This window comes from Staurois parvus, unplaced genomic scaffold (genome assembly GCF_062004578.1).
Source record: "Staurois parvus isolate SC_StPar_1 unplaced genomic scaffold, SC_StPar_1.0 ptg001076l, whole genome shotgun sequence".
Lineage (NCBI taxonomy): Eukaryota > Metazoa > Chordata > Amphibia > Anura > Ranidae > Staurois > Staurois parvus.
The window spans coordinates 756,956-771,904 of NW_028318872.1; the positions used below are offsets into that span (position 1 = coordinate 756,956).

The 14,949-nt window shown below is 48.4% G+C and overlaps 1 protein-coding gene across 1 annotated transcript in view; it reads right to left on the reverse strand.

Annotated features, from left to right (window-relative positions):
* LOC149440547 (vomeronasal type-2 receptor 26-like) overlaps positions 1 to 14,949 on the reverse strand; it is a 68,970-nt gene that overhangs the window by 23,999 nt on the left and 30,022 nt on the right. The gene's annotated exons all lie outside the window — the stretch shown is intronic.

Sequence of the window (14,949 nt, forward strand, 5' to 3'; positions counted from 1 at the left end):
ACTTTTCATATTCACCAAATACTTATTTTCCACCATAATTTGCAAATAAATTCTTTCCAGATCAGCCAATGAGATTGTCTGGATTTGTTTTCTCATTTTGTCTCTCATAGTTGAGGTCTCCCTATGATGCCAATTACAGGCCTCTCTCATCTTTGTAAGTGGGAGAACTTGCACAATTGGTGGTGACTAAATACTTTTTTGCCCCACTGTACGTAATTTTGCATTTCCTGGTAGAGGGGCACACAGTTAACCCTTTGATCGCCCCTCATGTTAACTCCTTCCTGCCCAGTGCCATTCGTACAGTATCGGTGCTTTTTATTAGCACTGATCACTGTATTGGTGTCACTGGGGATGTCAGTGACACCAAGTTAGTTCCCCCCAGTGTTAGAATGTCCGCCGCATTCCCGCTAAAAGTTGCTGATTGTCGCCATTTCTAGTAGAAAAAAAAAATCTCATTATCTATACCGCCATTTGTGAACGCTATAACTTTCATGTAAACCAATTAATTTACACGTATTGGGATTTTTTTTAGCAAAGACACGGATCAGGATACATTTTGGCCGAAATTTATGACGAAATTTGATTTTTTAAATTTTTTTACTGGACATGTTTCATAGCAAAATGTCCAAAATCTTGTTTTTTCCTCAAAATTGTTGGTCTTTTTTTGCTTATAGCGCAAAAAATAAAAAACGTACAGGCGATCAAATACCACCAAAAGAAAGCTCAATTCATGGGAATAAAGTATGTAAATTTAATTTGTGTGCAGCGTTGCATGACCGCGCAATTGTCAGTTAAAGTAACGCAGCGCCGTAACGCAAAAAATGGCCTGGTCAGGAGGGGGGAATCCTCTGGAGGGGGAGGGGTTAAAGAGGTTAAAACACTCACAAGATGACTACAAACTTCAGACGTATCAGATTAGTAGGTCCTTAGCTCGCTGCTTTAGCAGGGTCTGCCACTGTCATCTGGGCTGGAAGATGGGAGAACGGAGCCGGGATGCCCTGTGTATGTGAGGAAGTGCACCGGAACCCGCGTGGAACGTACGGGAGGGAGTGACATCACCGGAAGGAGGCAAGGATCGAGACCAGGAAGGAGGCGTGGATCGGGACCAGGAAGGAGGAGAGGATCGGGACCAGGAAGGAGGCGAGGATCGGGACCAGGAAGGAGGCGAGGATCGGGACCAGGAAGGAGGCGAGGATCGGGACCAGGAATGAGGCGAGGATCGGGACCAGGAAGGAGGCGAAGATTGGGAACAGGAAGGAGGAGAGGATCGGGACCGGGAAGGAGGCGAGGATTGGGAACAGGAAGGAGGAGAGGATTGGGATAAGGAAGGAGGAGAGGATCGGGACCAGGAAGGAGGCGAGGATCGGGACCAGGAAGGAGGAGAGGATCGGGACCAGGAAGGAGGCAAGGATCGGGAACAGGAAGGAGGAGAGGATTGGGACCAGGAAGGAGGAGAGGATCGGGACCAGGAATGAGGCGAGGATCGGGACCAGGAAGGAGGCGAGGATCGGGACCAGGAAGGAGGCGAGGATCTTGAACAGGAAGGAGGAGAGGATCGGGACCAGGAAGGAGGCGAGGATCGGGAACAGGAAGGAGGAGAGGATCGGGACCAGGAATGAGGCAAGGATCGGGACCAGGAAAGAGACGAGGATCGGGACCAGGAAGGAGGCAAGGATCTTGAACAGGAAGGAGGAGAGGATCGGGACCAGGAAGGAGGCGAGGATCGGGAACAGGAAGGAGGAGAGGATTGGGACCAGGAAGGAGGCGAGGATTGAGAACAGGAAGGAGGCGAGGATCGGGACCAGGAAGGAGGCGAGGATTGGGACCAGGAAGGAGGCGAGGATCGGGAACAGGAAGGAGGAGAGGATCGGGACCAGGAATGAGGCAAGGATCGGGACCAGGAAAGAGACGAGGATCGGGACCAGGAAGGAGGCAAGGATCTTGAACAGGAAGGAGGAGAGGATCGGGACCAGGAAGGAGGCGAGGATCGGGAACAGGAAGGAGGAGAGGATTGGGACCAGGAAGGAGGCGAGGATTGAGAACAGGAAGGAGGCGAGGATCGGGACCAGGAAGGAGGCGAGAATTGGGACCAGGAAGGAGGCGAGGATCTTGAACAGGAAGGAGGCGAGGATCGGGACCAGGAAGGAGGCGAGGATCGGGAACAGGAAGGAGGAGAGGATTGGGACCAGGAAGGAGGCGAGGATCTTGAACAGGAAGGAGGCGAGGATCGGGACCAGGAAGGAGGCGAGGATCGGGAACAGGAAGGAGGCGAGGATTGGGTCCAGGAAGGAGGCGAGGATCGGGAACAGGGAGGAGGCGAGGATCGGGAACAGGAAGGAGGCGAGGATCGGGACCAGGAAGGAGGAGAGGATCGGGAACAGGAAGGAGGCGAGGATCGGGATCAGGAAGGAGGCGAGGAACTGGACCAGGAACGAGGAGAGGATCGGGACCAGGAAGAAGGAGAGAATCCAAAAATTGAATCTATTTTAAGGACCCCATTTTTCCCGGGACTGCGCTGAATCCCAGCAGCTTTCCCCTCAGATCTAAAAACAGCACTGACAGTGTACTAATGGCATGGGGCAGGAAGGGGTTAATATTTGGGGAGATCAAAGGGTTAACTGTGTGCTGTGTTACTATAAGCTGTGTCCATGTGCTTCACTGTAATCACACAGCTTTGGATGGCTTTGCTATGTGTACAAGCTGACAGGGAGGAGAGCTGTCCTCCTCCTCGTCGGAGATGCTCAGCAGTCACCGGGCGAGTGATCACTGGCCCGGATCCGGTGATTTACAGCAACATCCGTGAATGGTGGCGCTATCCTACCGTATATATACGTGATTTTTCTATATTCAGTATTTCTGCTATATGGCGGACGGGAAACAGTTACTTACCAGCCTACTCAGCCACAGAACCTGTGTCATTAATATGTGTTCGAGTGTAAAGGGATGAGGCAGCCACCCTATTTGGGCACAGAATGTGGAGATGAGGCCACTGCCCCCTGAACGTGGGCACGGGGTGCCTTGCAAGGGGGAGGCGTATGGTACATTAAGGAAGAGGCTGCATCATCACTTCCCATTTCTCAGCCACTAGTGATGGTCTGCACACCCCCTGTGTTCGGTTCGCGGTAGAAAGTTATACTGCGAACATCGAACATAATGCAGGTCTATGGGACTTGAACTTGTAAATTACAAAAATGCCCATTTGGAAGGCTTATATGCAAGTTATTGTCCATAAACGTGGTATGGGGACCCGGGCACTGAATCACTGAAAGAAAACATTTCAAAAAGTGCTGTTTTTAAAGGGGTAGTCATTACCATTGCTTAAAGTAAAAAAAAAAAAAAAATTCCTTTAAATGTCATGCCTGGGGGAGGGGCTCCCTAAACAACCTGCAAAGTTGCACATCTGTGTAATAAACCTGCTGCAGCAAGACTGACATTAAAAAAATCTATACCAGACCCCTTTAGGTCTGGTAGGAAGGTTAGGAGGGACCCCACAGTAAAAATGTATTTTAAAAAATTGTGTGGGGTTCACCTAAAAGCCATACCAGACCCTTTAGGCTTGGTAGGATTTTATGGGAACCGCACCTCCCAAAAGTGGGGAGGGGAGCATGGGATCCCCCCAAATTCCTTTCAGACCCTTGATCTGAGCACAGGCCTGGTGAGCCAGGCGAGGGGGTGAGACAAATGACCCCCCCCCCCTCTGGGTCTTACCAGGCCACATGCCCTCAGTGTCCCCATGCCAATGAGAACAAGGGCCTCTTCCCCACATCCCTGGTCCAGTGGTTGTGGGGGTCTGTGGGCAGGGGGGCTCATTAGTATCAGGGTACCCCTTAAATAAGGGGGCACCCTGCTGCTGCTCCCCTTGTGTATGACTAAGGGGTACTTGTAAAAAATAAATAGACCAGACTTTTGAAAATATCCTTTATTGAACAAAAAACAAAAAATCTGTTATTGACAAGTCTTTTATTAAAAAAAAATGGTTTCAGTGTTGTAATCCATCATCAATCACAGCGTCCCGTGTTGTCCTGACGAAATAAAAAATCCTGACACCCGCCGACCCGTCTGCACCTGCGGAGTACTCGCCGATATCAACATTTGCAAGTCAGACGTAAACAAACGTCCCCTCTAGCTCCAGCCAATTATGTACGTCTGACCGGCACCTGTCAGTACTGTCATCCACAATTGGGCGGAGCTAGCGGTGACATCACCTCTAGCTCTTCTCAATTTCCGTGAGTCATGATTGGCCAAGGTCACTGAGACTTTGACCAATCATGGCTCTTACTGTGAACTTAGCTGTGATTGGCCAAAGCATTGCACCTGACCTATGGTCAGGTGCAATGCTTTGGCCAATTACAATGCGTCACCAGAGCACATTGCACCATGGGGCACGCAGGTGAATGGCCCGCTGAACGCCCCAGATGTTCGTGTGTTCAGTGAACACTCGAACATATAGAACATCCCTACAAGCCACCAAGGCTGTATGCCTGTAGGCAGGTGCAGTCTGCTTTCTTCACTGTAGGTGGCACCCGACACATCCTGGAAAATAAGTCAAAGGAAAATCATTTTTTTCTATGGTTTCTTTGTTTCTGGAGGCAGCGTTCCGGTTCGCTACTATGTGTTCAGGTGACCTTTGGTGGCCATCTTTGGTGACCCCCATGTTTTGTCACATCCCGTCTATTAGGGAAAGTGATAGTGGAAGAGAAAGGTTCCTGATGAGTAGGAACAGCCTAGCCCCTTTCTAGATAGCTAGAGGGAGATGGAGTCAATTGATAGTTGGGAGGGCTGAGCAGCAGTCCAGGTGTAATAGGTAGCAGGGTGAAATTAAGTCAGGGCTGAGATGCTCTGTAGAGCAGTTCCCTGACACCTCTCCTGATCTAGAGACTTGGAGGAGTCTCTAGAACTCAGCTAGTGGTGGAGCTAGTCTGCACTCTTGAGGGATCCTGGCCAATCCTGAACAGAAGGCTTGGCATGGGGCCAGGACAGCCCTTAAGAGTGACCAATCCTGCTCAGCAGCAGGGAGAGTTTAGGTGGAAGATGTGTGAGAGGCTTAAGAGCAGGAGCCTGGGAGGGGGCCGGGTGGGAAGGGGCTTACCTATAGGCAGTAGACTTCACCAGCCCCCAGAGCAAGGATCACCTATGCAGTAGGGAAGGAACAGCCCAGCAGAAGGCCTGAGAACATCAACCAAACCACCAGCTCATAGGAGGACTGAGTGAGTGGACATGCACCCCCTGGGCCAGAGAGGGGAAGGAGCACTCTAGTGAGAAACTGTATTAGCTTTCTACCTGGGACTGCCTTACATTTAAAGTGACAGGAACTGGATCCCCTGCTCAGGGATTCCTTCAGACAGCTGGATAAAGAAGTATCTAGGGTCTGGAGTGGTCCACCAGGAGAGGTTGACTAGCTCTCCAATAAGATGATTCTTTGTTTTAAAGAGACTTGTACATAGTTCCAGGAAGATTGTCCTCAATTGCAGTTCCTTTGGGCATCCCATTCACCTCTTACCCCATCCAAGTTCAAAATCCCCTAATAAAACAAAAAAAAACCCAAGATCAAGGACTGGTTACTGTCTCTGGAGTGCAAGTCTGGAAGGAAATGCATGTTGCCTGGGAGTGCAGGACTATAGGGGGACCCAAATCTCTAGTGACTAGTGAAGGGGGTAATGCTACACTAGGGACTCGCAAACCTGATCTGCAGCTTCCTTTTGGGACCAGACCACATTCTGCCTTCTAAAGACAGATACTGTTGGTGCATCTTTACACATCGCCCCTCTGCCAAGAACTGAACTCTGAGTGTTACCCTTAGCGGCGCTCTCCCGTTGGGGTTGTTTGTAGTTTACATTTTTCTACAACACAAGTTCTAATTTATCTGCAACTGGACTCTGTGTTTTTATTGCTGCACCCAGACACGTGCCAAGATAAGGGGGTGGTATAAATGTTATGGGGGACCATGCCATTTTTTCTTAAATGGGACAGTACACAGTTTTGTGGAAGCAAAATGGCATGGGATCCCACCAAAAATCATAGTAAACCCTTATCCCTGCATTCAGCCTGGGTCACCGGGAAATGGGCAGTCCTCCCTTTCTGGCCTTGCCCAACCTGAGCTTCTATGACGCTGTCCTATCACTGATCTTCCTATAGCTCCATATTCTGCACATGACTATATTGAGGTCCCCGACTGCTCGTAGCACTAGGGTCATGACAGGTTGGCTCTCACCATTTTACTGTATCTAAATCTATCCCATAATAAAATAAGTCATTGTTCAGAATCTCCCATCAACCATAATACTGACTGATGTCACTGCCCACCGAATAATATGCACTCCCCGGCCACTTTATTAAGTACACAGTACTAGTAGTGGGTTGGACCCCCTTTTGCCTTCAGAACGGCCTTCATACTTCATGGCATAGATTCAAGAAGGTGTTGGAAACATTCCTCAGAGATTTTGGTCCATATTGACATGATAGCATCACGCAGTTGCTGCAGATTTGTTGGCTTCACGTCCATGGTGCAAATCTCCCGTTCCACCACATCCCAAAGGTGCTCTATTGGATGGAGATCTGGTGACTGTGGAGGCCATTGGAGTGCAGTGACCTCATTGTCATGGTCAAGGAACCAGTTGGTTGGGCTTTGTGACATGGTGCATTATCCTGCTGGAAGGAACCATCAGAAGATGGGGACACTGGAGTTATAAAGGGATGGATTTGGTCAGCAACAATACTCAGGTAGGCCATGCTCATTTGGTACTAAGGGGCCCACAGTGTGCCAAGAAAATCTCCCCCACACCATGACACCACCACCACCAGCCTGAACTGTTGATACAAGGCAGGATGGATCCCCCACACCAGGACACCACCACCACCAGCCTGAACCATTGATACAAGGCAGGATGGATCCACCACACCATGACACCACCACCACCAGCCTGAACCATTGATACAAGGCAGGATGGATCCACCACACCATGACACCACCACCATCCTGAACCGTTGATATAAGGCTGGATGGATCCATGCATTTTTGTTGTTTACGTCACATTCTGACCCTACCATCTGAATGTCGCAATTGAAATCCAGACTCATCAGACCCGGCAACATTTTCCAATCTTCTTTTGTCCAATTTTGGTGGGCCTGTGTGAATTGTAGCCTCCGTTTCCTGTTCTTGGGTGACAGGAGTGGCACCTGGTGTGGTCTTCTGCTGCTGTAGCCTATCTACTTCAAAGTTGGACATGTTGTGCATTCAGAGATGGTATTCTGCATACCTTGGTTGTAACGAGGGGTTATTTCAGTTACTGTTACCTTTCATCATCTTAAACCAGTCTGCCCATTATCCTCTGATCTCTGACATCAACAAGGCATTTTCCTCCAAACAACTGCCACTCACTGGATATTTTCTCTTTTTTGGACCATTCTCTGTAAACCCTAGAGATGGTTGTGCAGGAAAGTCCCAATAGATCAGCAGTTTTTGAAATACTCAGACCAACCCATCTGGTACCAACATGCATGCCACATTCAAAGTCACTCAAATACCCTTTCTTTCCCATTCTGATGCTCAGTTTGAACTTTAGCAAGATGTCTTCACCACGTCTAGATGCCTAAATGCATTGAGTTGCTTCCATGTGATTGGCTGATTAGCAATTTGTGTTACCAAGCAATTGAACAGGTGGACCTAATAAAGTGGCCGGTGAGTGTATATCACAACTGTTACACCCACTCATGTCACTGTATATCATCTGTCACCAACTTGAAGATACATTCTTGTTTGGTCACATTAGATCAGTCACCATTTATCCAGGAGACACCTCTAGGGGGTTCTAAATGTTCTTATGGAATTTATGTTCACCAACAACATGGAAAACACAAAGAGCTGCCCAGTTAGATTTATTTTCTATCCATTTATATTTCTTTTATACATTTCATGGACATCCTGAACTGCTTTGAGGGCCCAATTGGATGTATTACTAATAATGTCCTGATTGTAATGCTGCTGTTTTCTGTAATAATTATATCCCGTGTCATACTGTATGTCAGAGATTTACAGACCTCATTACCTTCTATGACAACTTTATTTCATAACACATACATACACAAAGTAGGAAATAGATCACTTATAGGAAACTTTGCACAAAATGATGACAGTTAACAACCTTCACCGACTCCAAGAATGACCCCTTTCATGAACATACGTATCTGCTGGAATATCTTAAAACAAGGACACAAATTCCTAGAAATCCTAATTATGAACCTCCTCAGCAAATGATATGAACAGAAAACATTGAAGTCATTTCTTACGTTGCCATTTTTCCAGATGTTACTCATATCAAACATTTTGGGTACAAAATCCGGGTCTTGAAAAACGGAAATTTTGCTTTGAGGAAAAGATATATTGCTTATATAAAGGCCGCTCTGTAAAATAAGATCGGTTGGGATTTCTCTTCTCTCATTGAAGTAGATCTCACCTCCGTCTGGGTCGGTGTAATGAACATTTCTCACATATTTGTGCAGCTTTTCATGGAAGACAGAAATACTCACATTACTATATACAGGTATAAAGGTTCTGAAATTAAAGTCTAATTAAAAAATACAAAGTGGTTACATCCAAGTTATTATTATTATTATTATACAGGATTTATGGTGCCAACAGTTAGCTCAGCACTTTACAATATAACGGGAGACAATACAGCAACAATACAGATCAATACAAGAGGGAGGAGGGCCTGATCCTGGGAGCTTACAATCTAAGAGGGAGGGGCTAGTGGTACAAAAGGTAGTAACTGTGGGGGATGGACTGTTAAGAGGAATAGAAGATTCTGGTATTAGCTGAGGGCAGGATAGGCTTCCCTGAAGAGATCGGTTTTCAGAGATCGCCTAAAAGTGAGCAGAGTAGGCGATAGTTTGATAGATTGGGGTAGAGAGTTCCAGAGGATGGGGGAAGCTCTGGAGAAGTCCTAGAGACGAGCATGGGAGGAGGAGACAAGTGAGCTAGAGAGCAGGAGGTCGTACGAGGAGCGGAGAGGATGGTTTGGGTGATATTTGGAGACAAGATTGGTGATGTAATTTGGGGCGGAGTTATAGATGGCTTTATATGTTATTGTTAATGTTTTGAATTTTATCCATTGGGCAATGGGAAGCCAGTGGAGGGATTGGCAGAGAGGGGTAGAGGATACTGAGTGGAGGCCAGTGGAGGGATTGGCAGAAAGAGGTGTAGGACACTGAGTGGAGGCCAGTGGAGGGATTGGCAGAGAGGGGTGGAAGACACTGAGTGGAGACCAGTGGAGGGATCAGCAGAGAGGGGTGGAGGACACTGAATGGAGGTCAGTGGAGACATTGGCAAGGAGGGATGGAGGACACTGAGTGGAGGCCAGTGGAGATATTGGCAGAAAGGTGTGGAGGACACTGAATGGAGGCCAGTGGAGGGATTGGCAGAGAGGGTTGGAGGACACTGAATGGAAGCCAGTGGAGGGATTGGTAGATGGGGGTGGAGGACACTGAATGGAGGTCAAGGGAGGGATTGGCAGAGAGGGGTGGAGGACACTGAATGGAGGTCAGTGGAGGGATTGGCAAGGAGGGATGGAGGACACTGAGTGGAGGTCAGTGGAGGGATTGGCAAGGAGTGATGGAGGATACTGAATGGAGGCCAGTGGAGGGATTGGCAGAGAGGGTTGGAGGACACTGAATGGAAGCCAGTGGAGGGATTGGTAGATGGGGGTGGAGGACACTGAATGGAGGTCAAGGGAGGGATTGGCAGAGAGGGGTGGAGGACACTGAATGGAGGTCAGTGGAGGGATTGGCAAGGAGGGATGGAGGACACTGAGTGGAGGTCAGTGGAGGGATTGGCAAGGAGTGATGGAGGATACTGAATGGAGGCCAGTGGAGGGATTGGCAGAGAGGGTTGGAGGACACTGAATGGAGGCCAGTGGAGGGATTGGCAGATGGGGGTGGAAGACACTGAATGGAAGCCAGTGCAGGGATTGGCAGAGATTTGTAGAGGACATTGAGGGGATGTCCAGAGCTGTGAAGGTGTCTTTTTTTCTGACGGGGGGTGTTAGTAGAAGGCTCTCTCTCGTGGGGGTGGAGGAGGGGTGTTGTTGGTCACCCTCAGGCTCTCTCCATTTGGAGGGAGATGTCCAGAGCTGTGAAGGTGAGTGTCTCTTTCTGGGGATTCATCAGAGGTGTTGTTAGTCACTGTCAGGCTCTCTTCATGGGGGGGGTGTCCAGAGCTGTGAAGGTGAGTATCTTTTTTTCTGTCGGGGGAGGGGTGGGGGGGTTAGTGGAAGGCTCTCTCGGGTGGGGGTGGAGCACAGGTGTTGTTGGTCACCATCAGGCTCTCTCCATGGGGGGGATGTCCAGAGCTGTGAAGGTGACTATCTTTTTTTCTGTCGGGGGAGGGGTGGGGGGGTTAGTGGAAGGCTCTCTTGGGTGAGGTTGGATCAGGGGTGTTGTTGGTCACCATCAGGCTCTCTCCATGGGGGGATGACAGTGGGACTCTGCATACACCATCAAGCAGCCCACAGCCTCTCTTGGATCCCACCTGGTCCCCATGTCCCAGTGCGGCCCCCCTAAAAAAATGCTGCCCTAGGCAAATGCCTTGTTTACCTTGTGGTAAATACGCCCCCCGAGTAACATAAGCACTTATTATCCAACTCACTCTGTGCTGGAATCCAGTTTGTTCAGATTGTATTTTCTTGGTGTACATTCCGTGTAGAGCGTGGGCCAGAACATACACAGCCCTGTATGCATAGGAGGGTATAGATGTATAATGAAAAAATACTTCAGAAATATTTCCATCTGTACAAGGTCTGAGAGGGAGAGGAGTATGTAATTGAAAAAGGTTATTTTTGTCCGGATTTGGGGAAAGGCACCGAAGCAAAGAAATCCCAATATCTTGCAGTATTGGGTCAGTTAAGCAGCTGGAGAAGTTGACACCAACACCACGATGATTGAAGTTCACGCTTTTCATTTGTGGCCACTGAAATATGAAGATGCAGCTGACTGGTGGGAAATCACCATAGTCGATATCTAAGCCTTTACTCCACGACGGTGGGAAAATAAATGTGATATTTTCTATAGCAGACTTCATATGAGACTCTATACGAGAAGCAAGCTGAGAAAAGAACTCTGTGAAAGTTCCACACATTACCACGACTTTAGCTGATGATTTGTACATCATCATTAATTTCCGATATTGATCTTCAGTACTTGAAGCGAAGTCATAGATATAATATGCGCAGATCCCGTGTTGGCTCATCATCCTGATCAGTTCTTGGGCCTCCTCACCACCTCTGCCTTCCAATGATGTTAGTATTCCAACCCAGTTCCACCCAAAATGCTTCAAGAAATGTACAACAGCCGTATAATAGGCCTGACTGTCCGGTGTCATACGGAATAAAGTTGGATACATTCTTCCATCACTCGGGTGAGGGTGAGAGACTCGATAACTAAGCTGGATGATACGTTGGGAGATATTTTCATGGGATGGTATTATTATTCAAAGTAAATATATAAATGACACACAAAGATCTCTATCATATTTTAATGGTTGAACTGGATGGACTTTTGTCTTTTTTCAGCCAGACTAACTATGTAACTATATTTATTTCCTCTGTTCTAATAAAAAGAAGTACTTGTCAGAATTGATACCCTAGAGATCTAAGTAGATGACGGCACACAATGCCTACTTACCTTCTACACCCTCACATTCAGCCCCTAATTCACCTACAACAACTCCTCATTCTAAGGCTACATAATTACATAGTTAGTCTCTGGCTGAAAAAAGACAAAAGTCCATCCAGTTCAACCACAGAACAAAAAAAAAAGTTATAATCCTACACCCACAGATGATCCAGAGGAAGGCAAAAAACCCAGCAAAGCACGATCCAATTTCCTCCTGCAGGGAAAACATTCCTTCCTGATCCCCCGAGAGGCAATCGGATATTCCCTGGATCAATATTCGGATATTCCCTGGATCAACTTTCCCTATAAATGTTCTATCCAGTTATATTCTGTGTATCCAAGAAAGAATCCAGGACTTTCCTACAGCAATCCACTGAGCTGGCCACAACCAACTCTGGAGGGAGTCTATTCCACATTCTCACAGCTCTTACTGTGAAGAAACCTTTCCGTGTTTGGAAATGACATTTCTTTTCCTCCAGATGTAAAGAGGGCCCCCTTGTCCTCTGTGATGACCTCAGGGGGAATAGGCTGCTGTAAAACAGTAAGTCCTCCCTGATATCTACTGTCCTTAACCCCCTTCCATACCGGGCACTTTGACCCCCTTCCTGCCCAGGCCAATTTTCAGCTTTCAGCGCTGTCACACTTTGAATGACAATTGCGCGGTGATGCAACACTGCACCCAAAACTAAAATATTATCATTTTGTTCACACAACTAGAGCTTTCTTTTGGTGAGGATGATTAATGTGTTGGAAGTCATTGACTACTCTACTGAGTACGGTCTTGGGGGATGATTATTTCAGTAAAAGTAGTATTTTTTGTGCTAATCAAAATAATGTCAGCAGATGTCCAGATACATTCAATTCTGATTGGTGTAAAAACAACTACATAAAGGAGACTTCCACAAATGGCACAGCTTATTTTCTTACATCTCATTATTGCTGAGCTAATATTTTGGGAACTAGATCCAAAGGCAACTCTAAAAACCTACCTGTCATGGTGTGCCTGGCTAGGCGCTCTCCCCTGGATCACTAGAAATTCTGAGGACCCTGAATCACCTCCCCCCACGCCCCTCTCATCCTGTCACAGCCCTTTGAAGCCAGGCTGTCCAGGATGTGACTCCTGTCACCTTTCCCTCACTATCTTTCCCCATCCAGAGCAGCTGGAGGGGGGAAGATAGTTCCCTGCAGTGAGGTTCACACCTCTCCACCCATTCGGCCAGAGAGGGGTGGACCTCCCACAGAGATGTTTTGGGCCGCGGCAGTCAGCCTGATGCCGCACGGCCCCGGCGAGTGCAGCGCAGGAACGGGAGTTTCCCACGCGTGCACTCGCCTACTGACAAAGGACACGCTCTCCAGAGCGCAGCCTGTGTCAAGGGGCGTGCCTCATTGCCGGGCAACGAGGTACGCTGCCCACGGTTACCAGGACAACCGGGAGCGTCCTACACCTGCCTTAAGAAGGCCGGTGGGGAGCGTCCCAGGTTGTTCTGTCTGCTGTGCAGCTGCTGGGAGGTCTATGCCGAGGCAAGACCCCCGCAGCCACTCTGCAAAGACTTAGGATCGGGAGGGGGAATTATTACCCACTGGCACTCTGCATGAAACAGAGTAGAATCAGGAGGATTATTACCCGCTGGCACTCTGCATGAAACAGAGTAGAATCAGGAGGATTATTACCCGCTGGCACTCTGCATGAAACAGAGCAGGATCAGGAGGATTATTACCCGCTGGCACTCTGCATTAAACAGAGTAGGATCGGGGGGATTATTACCCGCTGGCACTCTGCATTAAACAGAGTAGGATTGGGGGGGATTATTACCCGCTGGCACTCTGCATTAAACAGAGTAGGATCGGGGGGATTATTACCCGCTGGCACTCTGCATTAAACAGAGTAGGATCGGGGGGATTATTACCCGCTGGCACTCTGCATTAAACAGAGAAGGATCAGGAGGATTATTACCCTCTGGCACTCTGCATTAAACAGAGTAGGATCGGGGGGATTATTACCCGCTGGCACTCTGCATTAAACAGAGAAGGATCAGGAGGATTATTACCCGCTGGCACTGGGAGGATTATTACCCACCGAATACGCTGCTAATACCTGGGACTCAGGGAAAGCACCTGCTGCTATACTGCTCATACTGCAGGCCTAGAAGTGCTGTTGCTGGAGAATCAGGACTGGTACCTGCTGTTGGGACCCTCTGCTGTGTGCTGAGGAGGGTCGCCCCCCTGGCTGTTGTCTGCTGTGAACCTGGGCATCCCTGTCAGAGTTGTGAGTGTCTGCACCCCTGTTTTATTCCCCCCTGGACTGTTCCTGAACTCTCTTCCCCTTCTTCTCCCTGCTTGGATTACAAACTGTTATAGAGACTCTAACTCTGCCCCCCTGGGGCCGGATTACAATTATTTGGGGCCCACTCCTTGCTATTCCCCTACACTGGGTACTGCCATGGTACCTGCAGACCCCAATTGAGTGAATGTCATTTTTTTAATAAAGCTTTGTGTGTTTATCATCTGCTCTGCGTGTTCTGTCCTGCCTACCTCCCGTCACAATACCAAACGAACATGCAGAGTTCATGCCACCTGGAGTGTTCTCTCATTCAAGCAACTAAACCTGTTAAACAAAATGGTGGACCCAGAAGGATTTGTGGATAATAATCGCTGAATAATTCCCCCAAGTTGCAATGTTCTGTGTACACCAAATATTCAAATTTCTGGTATTCTGATCTGCACTCATTCTGGAAAAGTAAATCTAAAATATCCCACCCAGACTGTACAGAGCCATCTATTGAACACGCCATAATACATATGTAGCCCCTTCTAGGCTAGCTAGATAGGATTTTTGTTAGAGAAGCGGCCTGGGATGAGCCAGCCTGGGAATGAGGTAGTGAGTTCACCTCAGGACAAGCTGAGAGGCTCTACAGGTTAGGGCTTCTGGAGCCCTCCACCCTTCCAGAAATTTCTGGCACTTTCTGGAAGAGGGGCGGAGGGTAGTAGGCCCAGATTTGCATATTTAGGGGATCTTGGCCAATCCCCAGGCAAGAGGCCAGGTAGTGTGGTCAAGGACAGCCCTTAAATGTGGCATAGCCTGAGCAGCAGGGTTTGTTGTTGGAGTTGAGTCAGGTGAAAGATGGACTGAGAGAAGGTGCTGGAGTGTGGAGCCCGGGAGAAGGCCCCAGGGAGGGGAGCCTAGTTACTGGCTGGATGCTGGACAGAAGGATCTCCACTGTGCCACAAGTCTCCTAGGGAGGACAACCTGTCAGCAGGGAAGGAGCTAGCCCAGCATAAGGT